Source organism: Meleagris gallopavo, chromosome 9, assembly GCF_000146605.3.
Source record: "Meleagris gallopavo isolate NT-WF06-2002-E0010 breed Aviagen turkey brand Nicholas breeding stock chromosome 9, Turkey_5.1, whole genome shotgun sequence".
Taxonomy (NCBI): domain Eukaryota; kingdom Metazoa; phylum Chordata; class Aves; order Galliformes; family Phasianidae; genus Meleagris; species Meleagris gallopavo.
Window position 1 is genome coordinate 7,528,987 of NC_015019.2, and position 14,435 is coordinate 7,543,421.

The 14,435-nt window shown below is 35.6% G+C and overlaps 1 long non-coding RNA gene across 1 annotated transcript in view; it reads left to right on the top strand.

The window, feature by feature from the left end:
- The window catches only part of LOC109369050, a 19,002-nt gene extending 5,087 nt beyond the window's left edge, over positions 1-13,915 (top strand). Inside the window, exons 2-3 of the long non-coding RNA XR_002117668.1 lie at positions 7,156-7,327; positions 13,783-13,915. This is a non-coding gene — a long non-coding RNA (uncharacterized LOC109369050). The remainder of the gene's footprint in view (positions 1-7,155; positions 7,328-13,782) is intronic.
- The last annotated feature ends 520 nt before the right edge of the window (positions 13,916-14,435 follow it).

Sequence of the window (14,435 nt, forward strand, 5' to 3'; positions counted from 1 at the left end):
TTTCATTTTTACAGCCTTTTTTTTCTGGTTGCATTTATGGAAAAATTAATTCACGAACATTGGTGACGTTAACTGGCAGTGCTCTGTGGTATTTGCCTGACTTTGGTGGGTTATTTTTTTCTTTTTTCCTCCTAAAGACCTCAAGGTCATCTTACTTAAAAGAGAAACTGTGCACCTGACTGTTTTGTTTACACTGGGTGTTATTTCCTTTTGTTAAATGATGCCATCTACAGCTATTTGTTTACATAGAAGAGGCATCTATTTTTCTTTTCTTTTTTTCTCCTACAAATACCAGGAACTTTGCTCTGTGTTAATGGAAGTTATTTGTTTAACGTATAAGGGCATAGATCTCTAGCTGTACTGGAAGAATGCATGTTAATAGAAGAGAGAGATTTGATCTAATGTCACCTTTCCTTTCAAATGTCACTGTTACTCTGTGGTATTGTCAGAAGGGTCTGTGCTCTTGGACAGGGTCTTTGAGACCCTGCATTCTGGAATCCTCCAGCATTCAAGTTGTTTTTCAGGCTGCCTTCTGAGAACTTTAGAAAAAGTGAACACTTAAAGCTGTGTTTAAAGCACTTCACTTGTTTTTTGTATGTGAATGTTTGTGAAAGAACAGTTTGTCTCCCAACCTCCTACCTTGCCAACCTATCTGTGAGAAACAGGCAGATTTCAGGATTGAAGTTTGTTAATTAGACAGGTGGAGATCTTGGGTAAGTTTGCCCTAATCCTGGCTTCTGCTCATAAGAGCACGAGGTTCAGAAGTTCAGTGTTACGACTTGCTGGAGCTTCTCCTGTTATGTTCTCTTTTATGAGAATTATATTTACCTATCGAAAAGAAAGCAATGGCAAATAAGAGAGAAAAATGAAAAAGAAGTTTGACCTTTTCAATGCTGGAGATGTACAACACATGCTTAGAACTTCCGAAGTTTATAGACATTGCTTTCAATAAAGCTCTAGGACATAATCTAAGCTTTCTTCATTGCATTACACAAGTATTCTGTGCTGGCAAGCTGAATTCTACTTTACTAGAGACATTTGATGCATGCTGTAACTGCAAATCCAAGAAGTTTGAGTGCAAAAAGCCATAGTTTATAATTGTACTTGCTTTTATGTTGGATTTTCAAAATACCATCAGTGTACTTGGCAACTTGTCATTTTTATTTGAGGAGGCACTTTTACATTTAAATAATCATTAAAATCACTGAAACTATAATAACTTAAAAACAGCCTTGTTTCTTCCTGAAAGTTGCCTGGAAACTAAGATTTGATGCTTCAAATTCAGATAAGTGAATGCATTAAAATATCTATGTTCTTGTGTCCTTAGTATTTAGACCTTACATAGGAATCAGGAACACTGTCAGCAGGCCAGAGCACAACAGAGCTTCAGAATGATAGTCAAAATAGGCAGTAAAGCTGAGGGTGTCAAAGATACTTGTAACCACTTGGTATCTGCAGATCAATCAACTCATTGAAAAGGGATTGATAATTTCTGTGGAATAGTAGCATGAGGTTTAGTTCTGTCTTCTGCCACAACTGCCACAAACTGCCACAAACAGAAAGGATAGTGCGTGTGTTGTCATGCTTCAGCCAGCATCTAGAATACCCATCCTTACTGTGATTGAGGTAGCTGGAATTTTTTTACTTCTGGCTTCCAATAAGCACCCTTGTATCCTTCCTTAGTATTGTGCATGAATGTTCTGTGTGAAAATACACAGTGCGTAGGAGAACTAAAAAACATTAGACTAGACAGACAGAGCAGGAGGCAGCCTGGCTCTGAGGGTAATGATGATGGCACTCCCTAACGGAAGGAGTCCAGCAGTTCCTTCACCTGCCTTATGACTTTCTATGTTTTCTATGTTTTGTCCAATAGCTGTAGGAAGTATGTTGCAGGAAAATACCACTAATCCTTGGAGATTGGAAAATGAATATTATATATATAATGCTTCCAGGTGTATTTCTTCTAAAGTTGATGCCTTTACAATGTTTTGGAATTATGTCACCCTTAATCCTCATCCCTTTCAGTTGTTCCCAGTCGTTTAAAACAACAGCAAGAATCCCACCGTCTTCCTGTAATTCAGGATACCTTTCTGTTTGAAATTATGTGCTGCTCTTTCCAAAAAGGAATAGGAAAACAGGCAAAGAAAAACTTTGCAGCTTACTTTGATGATACTGTGTCATGTTTAATCAGTGAAGATTGAACCAGTCACCTTGAGATTCTGAGAGCATTGTTCAATACCATTTAAAACATTGATTTTCTGTAACTATGAATCCTCTCAAGTAGTCATTAGACAGGAAGGAAGTTACCTGAGGGTTTTTAATACAGAAAAAGTTAGAAATATAGAAACCTAGCCTGGAGGAGGCAAGCAGGAAACTGAGGAGAAGTTTGTCAGACCTGAAGCAAAGGTGTATCTCCCCGGATTCACAGGGCAATGGTATTCAATTGATTCTCAGGAAAAGCTAGAACTTTTTGACCTTGTCTCACTTGACGACAATACTTTTTAGATAACTAAAAATGGACAGAAAGTGGTAAAAAGGTAAAAGAAAAAAAAAAAAGAATGAAAATGTTCTTGGAGGATAAGAAGAGCTGAGCTTTGCATCTCTTTTTGCAGAGCTACCACTAGCCATAGATGTTTACATGTTTAAACAGATGTTTCAGTGTAAAGACATCTACTAGAAAAAATTGACCAAGAACATCTGAACTTCAGCAAAAACGTAAATTTCCATAATCTCTCATAGCGTTTGAAAATGCTAAGCTAAAAAAATAAAATTATCCACTGCTATAGTTAGATGTAATTTATAGGGATATGTATGTACGTGTTTCTAATCTGTTAGTATTTCATATTGATCTCATTATGATGGCAGAGAGCGATCTTAATTTGATATTCTGAAGTACAGCATCATTTACAGAAGCTACTGGTTGGTGGGCTATCCTGCAGCATGAAAGAAATAGTGGAAATAACTACAATAGCACGTTTTTGCAAAGTTAGAGAGTGTTATTTTAGAACAGTTTCAGTCACTGAGAAAGTAAACAGTTGGAATTTTACCACTTTTGTTTCTATTTGCCCTGTGTGGCCATTCAGACATTATACTGTATGTACATTGCTGTTGCACTGTAGCAATGTTGGTGGACAGGTTGTGGCTAGTGTGTCTATCAGTAGGAATTGCCTAAACAGAAGATATAGAGACTGCATACTAATCAATTCAAACAATTCTCTGTCTCTACAGTCAACATGAAAATATTTCACATTACTTCAATATTGAAATGCAGCAAATGGAATCTGTTTATCAATGCTTCTTATGTTACGTTTGTCATTAATTTTCTTTGCCATGCTGCTTACTCTCCTGTAAAATCTACAGACCTCAGTGAAGAGTGTGCATCATAATTGACTTCTGAATTGTTACAAATGACATGAATTTAGCCCAACCAATTAATCTGTTAAAGCATTTCCTTTATGCAGCATAGTTCTGGTGTTTACACATTCGTTTTCAAGAATTGCTTTTATGCAGCATCTTTTCTTTTAATGTGACAGAATGTGTTTCTGTCAAATTAAATTGAGGGATTAAAATGTAGTACAATTAATTTAGAGGATTTTGGTAAGACAAGCATGATTTTTGAAGTATGCTTAAATATAGTGCTGGACGTGATTGTGAAGATACTGTCTAATTTGACTCTGATTAAAAAACTTGCATAGTTTGGTAAAAAATGGGACATAGTAATGTAAATTTAAAGGCCTTTGCTTTCTTTAAGTGGTGACTCTACTGGCACTCTGGGTGAAAGTATTTCATTTCAATATTCCTTTACCCGACAATGACCCTTTCTCTGTACCTGCTTGAGAATGTACTAGGAAACTATTTGTGAGCAAATATAACTGACCTCAGCGAGGACTAATTGGTTCATTAAGACAAAAATCATGCAAGTATTAAAAAAGAGGGCAAAAGAGTATTGCGATTAAAATAGACAACTTTTTAACTACTAAAAAAAATCTATTACTATCAGATGGGAAATGTGGTAATAGGGACAAAAAATTAGACTTAAGATGAAAAATGGAAATACTCTATTTAGAAAATGCTACAATTAAAGACCTTGTGGGTTCTTTTCATCAAGATGAACAAGTTGATGACAGTTCCATGATTTCATATAAACATTATGGTTTTGGCATATCTTTATCTTAAAAAGATGTAGTAATACAAAATTATACTTCATGCCTTTTAAAATGTCCTTCTGATTTATTTTCTCCTTTGTTTCAATAGGTCTTCTGTTCTTATTTCCTTTGGATAGGGGTCAATTTTTTTTCCTTGTCTTTTAACCTAGTCTGATATATCTCATATTAGGTGCTGTTCCAGAGATTGTTTTACTGGATTCAATACCTTATTCTAACTATTTATCTAACAATGAAGGGTCAGTCGTTTGTCAGTTGTAGGTGTGTTTTGGAGAGCATGTGATTAATCATTACCTTTGATCTGCAGCTCACAGTAATGTTTATGTGCAGAAAACTTGAAGAGGCGCCAAAAATACCTTCCTGTTTTTCTTTCTTTTTTCCTTCTTTTTTCTGGAATGCTTTTAGGATCACCATAAGACATGTCTCTTTATCTTGGGTAAGTTTCATGGAAGACCGCTGAGGTTTTAAGTAATGCAATGCATATGTCTGGGATTTGTCTTACTGCTTGTTTTCTTGTGGCTAGCCTCACAATAAGCATGTATGAGCATGAGTAATACTTAATAAACCTATTTCTCTTAGGGAAAATTGGCAAAAGCTGATCCAGAATAAAGCAGTGCTGTTACTTCTTGGAGATGTAAACTGTACAGTGTCCAGAAATATCTAATAATTATTAGATGTACAATCGTTTTTTATATCACAATAAAATATGCACATTGACTTCTGTTATGGTAAGATGCAGAAGTTACAGTGATACTATTAGCATACTGGTACTTGTTATGAACTGCTCAACAGTTTCAAGCATAGTATAATTGATTCTACCTAAGACTGCTTCAAAAATGTGCATACAGCTCTCAGATATCTGTGACAGACATTATAGAACAATTGTGGAGCTTTATTACTGTATTTAATAATTCTTATCTGCTAATTGTTTCAATTTTTTATTATTATTTTAAACTGTTGCAAACAATGCTATTGACTGTCAAGCTACATGTGCCATACCATAAGTCACTGAGAAAGCAAAGAGAATTAGTTTGGCTGTGCTTCATTTCCTACCAGGTTTATAATTCTGTTTCCAAGTAGTCTCTAAAATGTTCTGTGAAATTAACTGATTCATAGCTTGCCTTCCAATTTTGCTAAAGACATAGCTGAAAAATCAATAGATACCCAACTACAGATAGTGAAACCCAGTCACACAGTTGGTTCTGTGAGACTGAAGTCCTGAAGCTGCCCAGAACTGCTGGCAAAGCTGGGACCAGTACAACACCAGGCCTCTGGTCTGGAAGGCAAGGTTACTGAAATGCATTCTGCTATTTTGCAGACTGGCCCATTTCTTTACTTACTCTCTAGGTGCCACCTTTGAAACTTGGTCTGCGTTACCTTGAGCTCTTCAGCTGGGGAAGAGTGAGAGGGGAATCTCACTGCTGTTTGTAAATATCTGAAGTGTGGGAGTCAAGTGAATGGGGCAAGACACTTTTCAGTAGTGTGCAGCAATAGAGCAAAGGACAGTGGACATAAACTGAAACATGGAAAGTTCCATACAAACACAAGAAAGAACTTATTTACTGTGAGAGTAACAGAACACTGGAACAGGTTACTCAGAAAGTTTTGGAGTTTTCTTCTCTGGAGATATTCAAGACCTGTCAGGACACTTTCCTGTGTGATCTACTGTAAGGAACCTGCCTTAGCAGGGGGTTTGGATTTGGCGATATCAGGGGTCCCATCCAACCACTGCAATTCTGTGATAGCTTCCTGTTTGTGCCGCTATGTTTGTATATTGGCAGGGCACCCCTAGTACAAGTTAAAATTGTGTTTAGACAAACCTAACCTGTTCTAGTGCCCCAAGTCTCTTTCCAACAAGGCACATACATCCATGCTAGCAGGAGCTAGCAAGAGTATTTGCCATCAATACTGTCTGCATGAGGGGCTCAGTAACTTTGGTCATGAATCACACTTGATCACACAGCTCTGCCAGAAGAACTTTTTAGTGGAGAACTTGCCTCAGGCATAATGTCTCCCCAAGCTATTTCTGGAGTTGGTACAGTTAATGTAGAATCTTTTGTTCAGGGCTGTGCCTAAAGCCACAATCCAGCCCTTGCTTCTAAACAAGTGAACACCTTTTGTCTTTTTTGTAACATTTCCATTTTCAGCTCTGACATTAGCACATTTTGTGGTTCCTAGGAATTAATATTTAAGCTTTAATGTTGTTAATAGAACAGCCTTTACTTATGTTGCTAAAAGCAATTAATAATACCTTACTTATTCCCCATGAATAGCATAAATTATTAATATAAGAACAGAAAGACTATTTATACTCTCTGAATTATATGCCTTCTTTTGAGTTGTTCATAATGGACACCTTTACTAAGACTTTTGGAAAAGATAAAAGTTACACTGGTGCCTCATATATTCTCAGTCATAGTTACCAAAATATTTCTTAATTCATACTGTTGTATTGCTACTGTTTATAATGTGTTAGTAAGTCAAAGAAAACGTGAGGGCTGCTCCAAAAGCAGTGCCTCCTATTTTATTTTATTGGTTTACAATGTCAGAAGCAGATGGTGGTGGGATGGCGGTAGAGGCTGAAACTTCCCACCAATATTCTGTTATGTTTGTTGCTGTGTGACAGATGACAGCAGAGGGGCAGTCTGACAGAATGGCGTCTGAAATGGAAGTGCGTATGAAACAAAGCGGGGGAATTGAATTCCTCCATGGTGGAAAAAATGTCACCCACTGACATTCATTGATGCTTGCTGAACATTTCTGGAGACCAACAGTGGATGTGAGCACCATGAAGAGGTGGATGATGCGTTTAATCAGTGGTAACAGCAACAGTGGTTCTCCTCTACTGGTGCAGATTTTTGTGAATATTTTGAATTATTATTTTGAATATAGTTTTTTGGGCAGATTTTGTCACATACTGCAAATTTTCAGGCAGTCTTAAAAAATGCATTTTTTCCATAGGATAATGCCTGTTTCTGTTGAAATTTTGCAGATGAAGACTAATGAAGAGCAAGAGGAAGGAGGGGGTACCCATTCTGCTACCACTGCAACTGAATAATACATGTCCATTTGACAAGCAATGCTCAGAGATCATCTTACAGAACAGAATATGACTAAGATAGGAATATTACTTGTAAGGAAGACAGATCCCACCTTCATTCAGAGTAAGTTATCAGAAAGGGCAAGGGGAGAAGATTAAATGCTGATGGCTTCTTTCTGCTGTTCAGTAGCAGTGACAAAAAACAGATTTCTTGTAATTCCTGCTGTTAAAATCCCTAAACATCTATACTTTTATTCCATAGACCGTTGACACAATTTGGTTTTTGTTTTTTGAAAGCTCGTGTGTTTGTTAGTGTCTTTACTATTAAAACCTTTTAAATGCATCCTTTTTTTTCCTCCCCTGTTTACATTACATCTGCAGGCCTGACATCAGAAAACAAAGTTGTTCTGTACTAAAACTATTTTATATATGAATCTCCAGTTTTATATCTAGGAGCTCAGTTAAAAGTGGGGAGAAAGAAGCAGCACTGAAGTCATAAAAGGAACAGTCACTGTTATTAAAACTCTTCATCATTGCAATGTCTGTTTACTAAAATACTGAGGTATAACAGTGCCTCAGAAACATCTGTGGACATATGACACATCTAGATATTTTATTATGGTCCTAAAAATATTACTGTATTACTAAACCTAAATTAAAATTGTGTAAAGGAAAGAGAAACAGGGCTGAACAGCCTCTGTGCACTTCACTACCATGTCAGAAGATGAATAGAATCTTATATCTCACCTCTGAAAATCTGACAGTGTGTTTTGTAGTGTATTGCAAGTTTTCATAATCTCAGTAGCAGGGATCTGCATGAAAAGAATGTCCAGTGACCGCAAATCTAGCCTACGGCTCACGAGTGCCAATTCCACATCTTTTCTCAGAAACACTTCTGCATCTGAAATTGGAAAGTGGCTTATTCTCATTGTAACTCAGTCCTGTATATGTGGAGTGAGGCTAAAAGTGTTTTTGTATCTTTCAGTGAAATAAATTATAAATGATTGTGAGGTGCTCAGACTGTGCTTATAAATGCGTGTGAAGTGTGAAATATATCCAGGCAGAGATAGATAATGTTATTTTAATAATATCAAACGAGGAACCTTTGCTATCAAAGCAGACTGAAGCTGCATATAATTCTATGGAGGTGCCACTGATTGCTATTGTTTCAATTATCAAATGCTTGATACTGCCAACACATTCATATGAGTTTCATTTTGCCAGAAGAACAGTTATTCCGAACTGCAGCAGATTGTATGGCTCATGATTTTTGTAAATATTAGAAATATATTGGTATTTTTTTGCTTTTTGAGCTTAAGAGCCACAGAAATATATATTTTATATATATATACACGTAAAAATAAGATCGTGACATTTTAAGCAATAGAGAAAGCTTTCTCAAAAAAGCCTTTCTGAGGAGCTCCACGGATCTGGGATTTACAATAATGTATAATCATACTGAATGGTGCAGATACTACGTATATTGTTCAGGATAGAGTTCCTTTCCCTTACCTCTTCCTGTAGCAAATGGTTTCAATGTTTTCTTTGTTTTCCAGTGAGTTTATTATTATTAATTAACTCAGCTTCAAGACTTTGCTTTGTGTGATGAGTGGAGTTTGCCCCTTTTTTAAAGAAAAATTTGGGTGTGTTTCTTATTTAAAAAATATATATATATCAAACAAAGTATTCATTCTTTTCTGACAGAGAATTATGGATTTTGTTCTCTTATGATTTTTACAAGCCAAAAATTACACATCTGCATGACTCGCTCTCAGCATCCATGGAGTTAAATCATGAAACCAAGCAGAAATGAAAGGAGAGCATGCAGAAGAAGCTGTGAAAGTGTAAATGACAGATAGAAGCTCAATCTCCTTGGAAAGTGATTTCCACATCTCACCCAATATCTTTTATTTTTTAGTAGCGCTTTTGATAGAGTCAGTAAAGAATAACAATATGAATTTCGAAAATACACTGGGAATGAAAGGCAGCAAGAAGGGGGGCTGTAAGGCCAATACATATGATGTTCATATCCTTTGAAATTAGTTTTATTTTTCTATTGTTAGTAGGGCAAATCTACTGTTCACTCTGTAGTGGTGCTTTCCTCACGCTAAGGAGTTCATATCACTCCAGCTGTGGTTATTTTGGAAATTTGAAGAAGAGGGTTTGGATCCCCTTTTGTTTATAATTTCCTTAATCAGAAGAGAGCTCAGTACAATGGCACTTAACACCCATCGTAAGCATTTGTATGAAAATCATGACTTGGTCTCAGACAAGGTTCGGGACTGTGACATCCATTCAGTCTTTTCCTTCTGACAGGGATGGCATGCTTAGACTTGTTTTTTTAAAATTTTATTTCATTTTTAAAATAAGATTACATATGATACTTGAGCAAAGCATCAGAGGACACTTAGTGGTTTTAAGACTCAACTAATTAATTCACCTTGTCATCCCTTTGGGGCAGAAATGCATGAAACTATATTTAAAGAGATTTAAAAATAACTACAGTGATTTTTTTTTTTTTTTTCATGTTAATGCCTTAGACCATGTGTCAAATTTGATAAAAAGAGAAACATGTTGTCTGTTTATGGATATGGCAATATCTTTGAAAAAATCCAGAGGACTTCTAAGCTGACAAGTAAGACAGACAAGTGTCAAAACCTAACACATATCAGAGTAGCAGGAAAATGACATATTCTGCTCATTTCCACATCACAGATTTTACTATATGCTTACTTATTGGGAAAGCAGCAGGTATATTTGGGGGTTTGACAGAAATGTTTAGAAGAGAGAGATGGATAAAATTTGTCAAGTGAAGTAATCCCATTTTGATTTACTGTTATTCAGCCTAAGGGAAAACAAGGTGAGTTTTATTTTGCTTTTTCTAGGAGGAATAGAATTAAACATTAAGACAAACGTTAATTTAATTAAGTGTGTAATTCTTAATAATAAAGCAATCCAATGCTAAACAGGAAAACTGAAGGAAGTGCTGTGTCTTGAGAATAAGCCGAATGAGAAATGTGCATCTTTTCAAGGTTTGAGTGTATAACATCTATTGAAAGTAGCAAAGACCCAGTTACAAGTATTATTGCATTGTCTTTCTAAAACAAAGAAAAATGCTTATTGAAAAAGTACGTTTATAATCATGCACACGTGAGCAAACATATGACAATTCAGCGTGTGCTTCAACAAAGGACTGTCCTTACTTGTATTTAGTCTTTGATTTTTGTAGTTAAGTTGTAGTGTCTCTATTACATCACTTTTCTTGATAAATTCTGTGATGGTTACAAATTCTCAGATGGCTTCAGTCAGCACTGGAGTACATCCCAAAGTGTGGGAAAAAACATTCATGAAACCCTTAGAATACTTTGGTGACAAAATTATGTTGAGGCAGCTTTGTGGTGAACCGTGCAAGTCACTCAAAGATATTCTGCCCTTTTTGCAATTTCTGTGGAAATCTTTCTCTTACTTTATGCCACCTGGAAACAATTGCTAAGTTTCTGTTGGAAAATATGAGTTTTGTAGTTTTGTTGAGTAAAATTTGGCTTATCCTTAAAACAGTGATGCATTTTCACACTGATATGATAACAATTGTGCAGTCAGGTTCTAAACAGGCATTTTCCCAAATTAGTATGATTTGCAGCATTCATTTGCTTTTTGTGATAGTTTGCATCAAGGTGTTATAATCACCTTAATGTGATGACAACCCTGTTTCTAAACTTATTTGGAAAAGAGAGTGTGGTATTCTATAGAATTGCATGTGTGAAGCTTTTAAAAAAGACCATAGCTTAGTTTTGATTATACAATGCCTTTTTCATAAGCCCTTAAAAAACTGATTTCACAAATAAAATGAAACAAATCAAAGATGCTAGCTCAGAATTTTATTAATGCATATAGAGTGTGAACAGTGTTTGTCAGATAAATCCTTTGCTGTAGATTGAATGTTTGTTTCTTTATGGATTATGATTTAGTTTAGATAGTTGTATAATTTAAATTAAATTTCATGATACAGTCATCTGTATTCACAAAGAAGCTCTGCAAGGCAATGCAGGAATATCAGGCCACAGTATTTTGTGCTAGGACTGACAAAGAAACCACTTAACACAGCCACTCTTACAAAACACATTCAGAGAGTACGTTCACAGATTTCCCCAAGGTTATCTCTGTTTACAGGCATCAGAGAACAATGCAGGCTTTAAAAAAAAATACATCTATGATTATTGTTATTGCAAAATTAAATATAATGAATTTGAAATAAAAGAATTAAGCGTGTTATATGCTATGACAAATCCTTTTTTAGCTCTTTTACCCTTATTAAGAGGGTGCATAGAAACAATCAATTAAATAAAAGCCTAATAAAAGTCATAAGCCACTAAACTTTTGCATGACTTACTGAAAACTTTTCATAGAGAAAGCATCATAACCATACATGTAAAACAGATTTAGATTTTAATGTATCTAGTATAAAAACTAGATACATTAGGAGATTATTTGTGTAAGTTTAAAAGTTTATGTGAAGCTCTCAAGCATTCTTTTTTTGGGGTGGAGGGGGGGATTTGAATGCTACTTAGTACTGTATGCTGCAGCCTTCTGTAATATATCTTTACTTGTCTCTTTGTACTGTCATTGTGCTCCTTACAAATGCATCTACATTCTGACTATACAAGAACTGTAAAATGGCCTTTGATTTGAAGAACAGCTCTATCTATTTGAAGGGCATAAAGACATACTGAACCAGGTGCAGAATGATATTGAACACAGAATTGCTCAGGGACAAGGCTAGCCGCAGTATTAGTGCAAAGACTACACTATCCTTTATCTTAAATGCATGAATAAGAGAATTTGAAGGCATTAAGGAATTCCTGCTGCCATTGCTGTGAACACATGTGGATTAAGGATACTTAGAGATAGCAGGCTACATCTCTGCTTTTCTAACCCCCAAGCCTGTTGCTGTACACCACGGTGAGCTGTAACTGCATGGCAAGCCACCAGTTAGGAATTTCTTTAAGCTGAACAAGAATTAAGGGTAAAACGGCATGAAGAAACTGGAAAACAATTGGAGTTAATTTTTATCTGTTTGAAGGATTTCTTGCCAGCACTACATTTATGATCAAACCAAGCCAGATAGCGTAACTGTGCTGTACCCTCTGCTTGGAGGGTATCTGAGTCTGGATACAAAACTGGCAGGCGTCATATATGACTCTGATAGGGAAGACAAAAGATTTCAAGAAAATTACGAGCTTAGGTGCAGGAGAAACTAAAAATAGTGCAACTAGAAATAAATTTTCTGCCTTCTGTTGAAATCCTTGTGGCATATAGCATATAGAAGGAAGGTTGGAGGTTTAAATTGATAAATGGCAGCTTTTTAACCATGTTGTACACTAAACCAAGAGGGCATGAGTTCCTGGGACTGGTTTGCAGTTGATTTCTGTCTGACTAGAAGGTAGCTTCTCTTTCAATACGTTCTTCTGTTACTGACTTCTCAAATCTGTTTTTCACAGAACTTCCAGAAATCTATCTATCTATCTATCTATCTATTTATTTATTTATTTATTTTGAAACAAAGAAGAGGAAAAATTCTCAAGACATCTCTATGAATAGAATGCATTTCTCTAACAGGAAATGGACAAGTGAAAATTACCTTTTTATTTTAGGATTAAATTAGTTTGCATTTAAGTTCCCCTTTTCTAAGATGTTGTGCCTTGTATTCTGCTCTCAAACAGATAAAAGATAAGGTGGATTGGGAGAAACCTGGCTGGTCTCTGTACATAGCAGACAACAAGAAAGTGAACTATGTTGTAGCATGCAAGATAACATAAGCATGTGGCATGGAAGTGGTGAAAGAAGGCAGGTTTTTAGGTGATGATGCTATGCTTTAAGGACAAAATTAATTAATGAATTTCTATCATATAGGCGCAATATTGATTACACTGTCAGAAAACAAAAAGACACGACACTTTTTAAGGAAGGATCTGATATATTTTTTTTTTTTGTTAGTAGGCTGCAATACCACAAGTCACTAGGTTCAGAATGGCCATTCATCAGTTTTACCTGAGAGAGACAAAGGCTGGGTTCCTGTTAGTGTACTGTCAGTATGCTAACACCTCTAGTTCTCTAAATCGTCAGGCCATGTCTATTTTGAAGAACTTGTTTAACATACTTGGAAGAGCACCATGAAAATATCAGTGATAGTTTTATACTGTGTCTCTTCCTCAACGAAAGCTTCAGGGTGGATCTCGGTTTGGGAGATGTAATAATATTAATTAGCAGAAAGAAACATTTTGTGAGCTTATAGGAACTACCCATGAGTTTAAATTGAAATAATTTCCAAGATGTTGCTATGGTATATTTGTTCCTCACCTTTAGCTCTAGAAAAGAAATCATTCTTCAGGCAATAGATTTCATTGTCAATTCTATGCTCACCTACTGATTTCAGACCACTTGAGGAACATAAGTGATTGTTCCCTTAACAAAAGAAGTTGGAGGTAATATCACTGATTTTTTTTGGACAGAACTGTTTAGATGCTAGAGTTATTTCCATTAGCAAAGCTTATGTCTCTTTGTATTCTTTTAATTGTACAGGTAATTTGAAGAGTTTCTATTTTTAGCCTCATTATTAGCACAACATCCACTCACATTATTAAAATCATGTTGGGAGTACTTATTCTCTTAGAACTATTTCATCAAGGTCACCTTATATCTTTGTATCTGGTGATGGCAGGTGGGATATTTTGTGAGAGTTTACTATATATATGTGTTATATTGCTACTTATTTATAGAAAGGACAAATGATTTTGAATTTTCAACTTGAGTAATAATGCTAAAATGTTTTAAGCCTTCTAATGAAATTCTGACCAACAAGGTAAAAAATCTTTTTTAAAAAAATCTATTCTTATGGAAATCCAGTGCTCTTTAGATCCTACATGAATTTCTAGTTTCATCTAGCAGTTTTGTGTATGGTTTTATATTGATTTCCAGCTTTATGACTGTTCTAATACTGGTTCAGACATGTTATGAAAAGGACACAGCTAAATGTAACCAGATACCCTTTTGTACTTCTATTTCAGAAAGAAAACTTGGACAAATAGAGGACTCCATTTTTATCTCCTTTAATCTATATTAAGTTAGAGCTGCTGTTTTATGAACGTTTCAGCTGCCTGAGAAACAGAGGAATTTAAGTCATGAGCTACCTGTATTCTTAATGATATCTTGTGTATAAGGCTTGCTGAAGATCA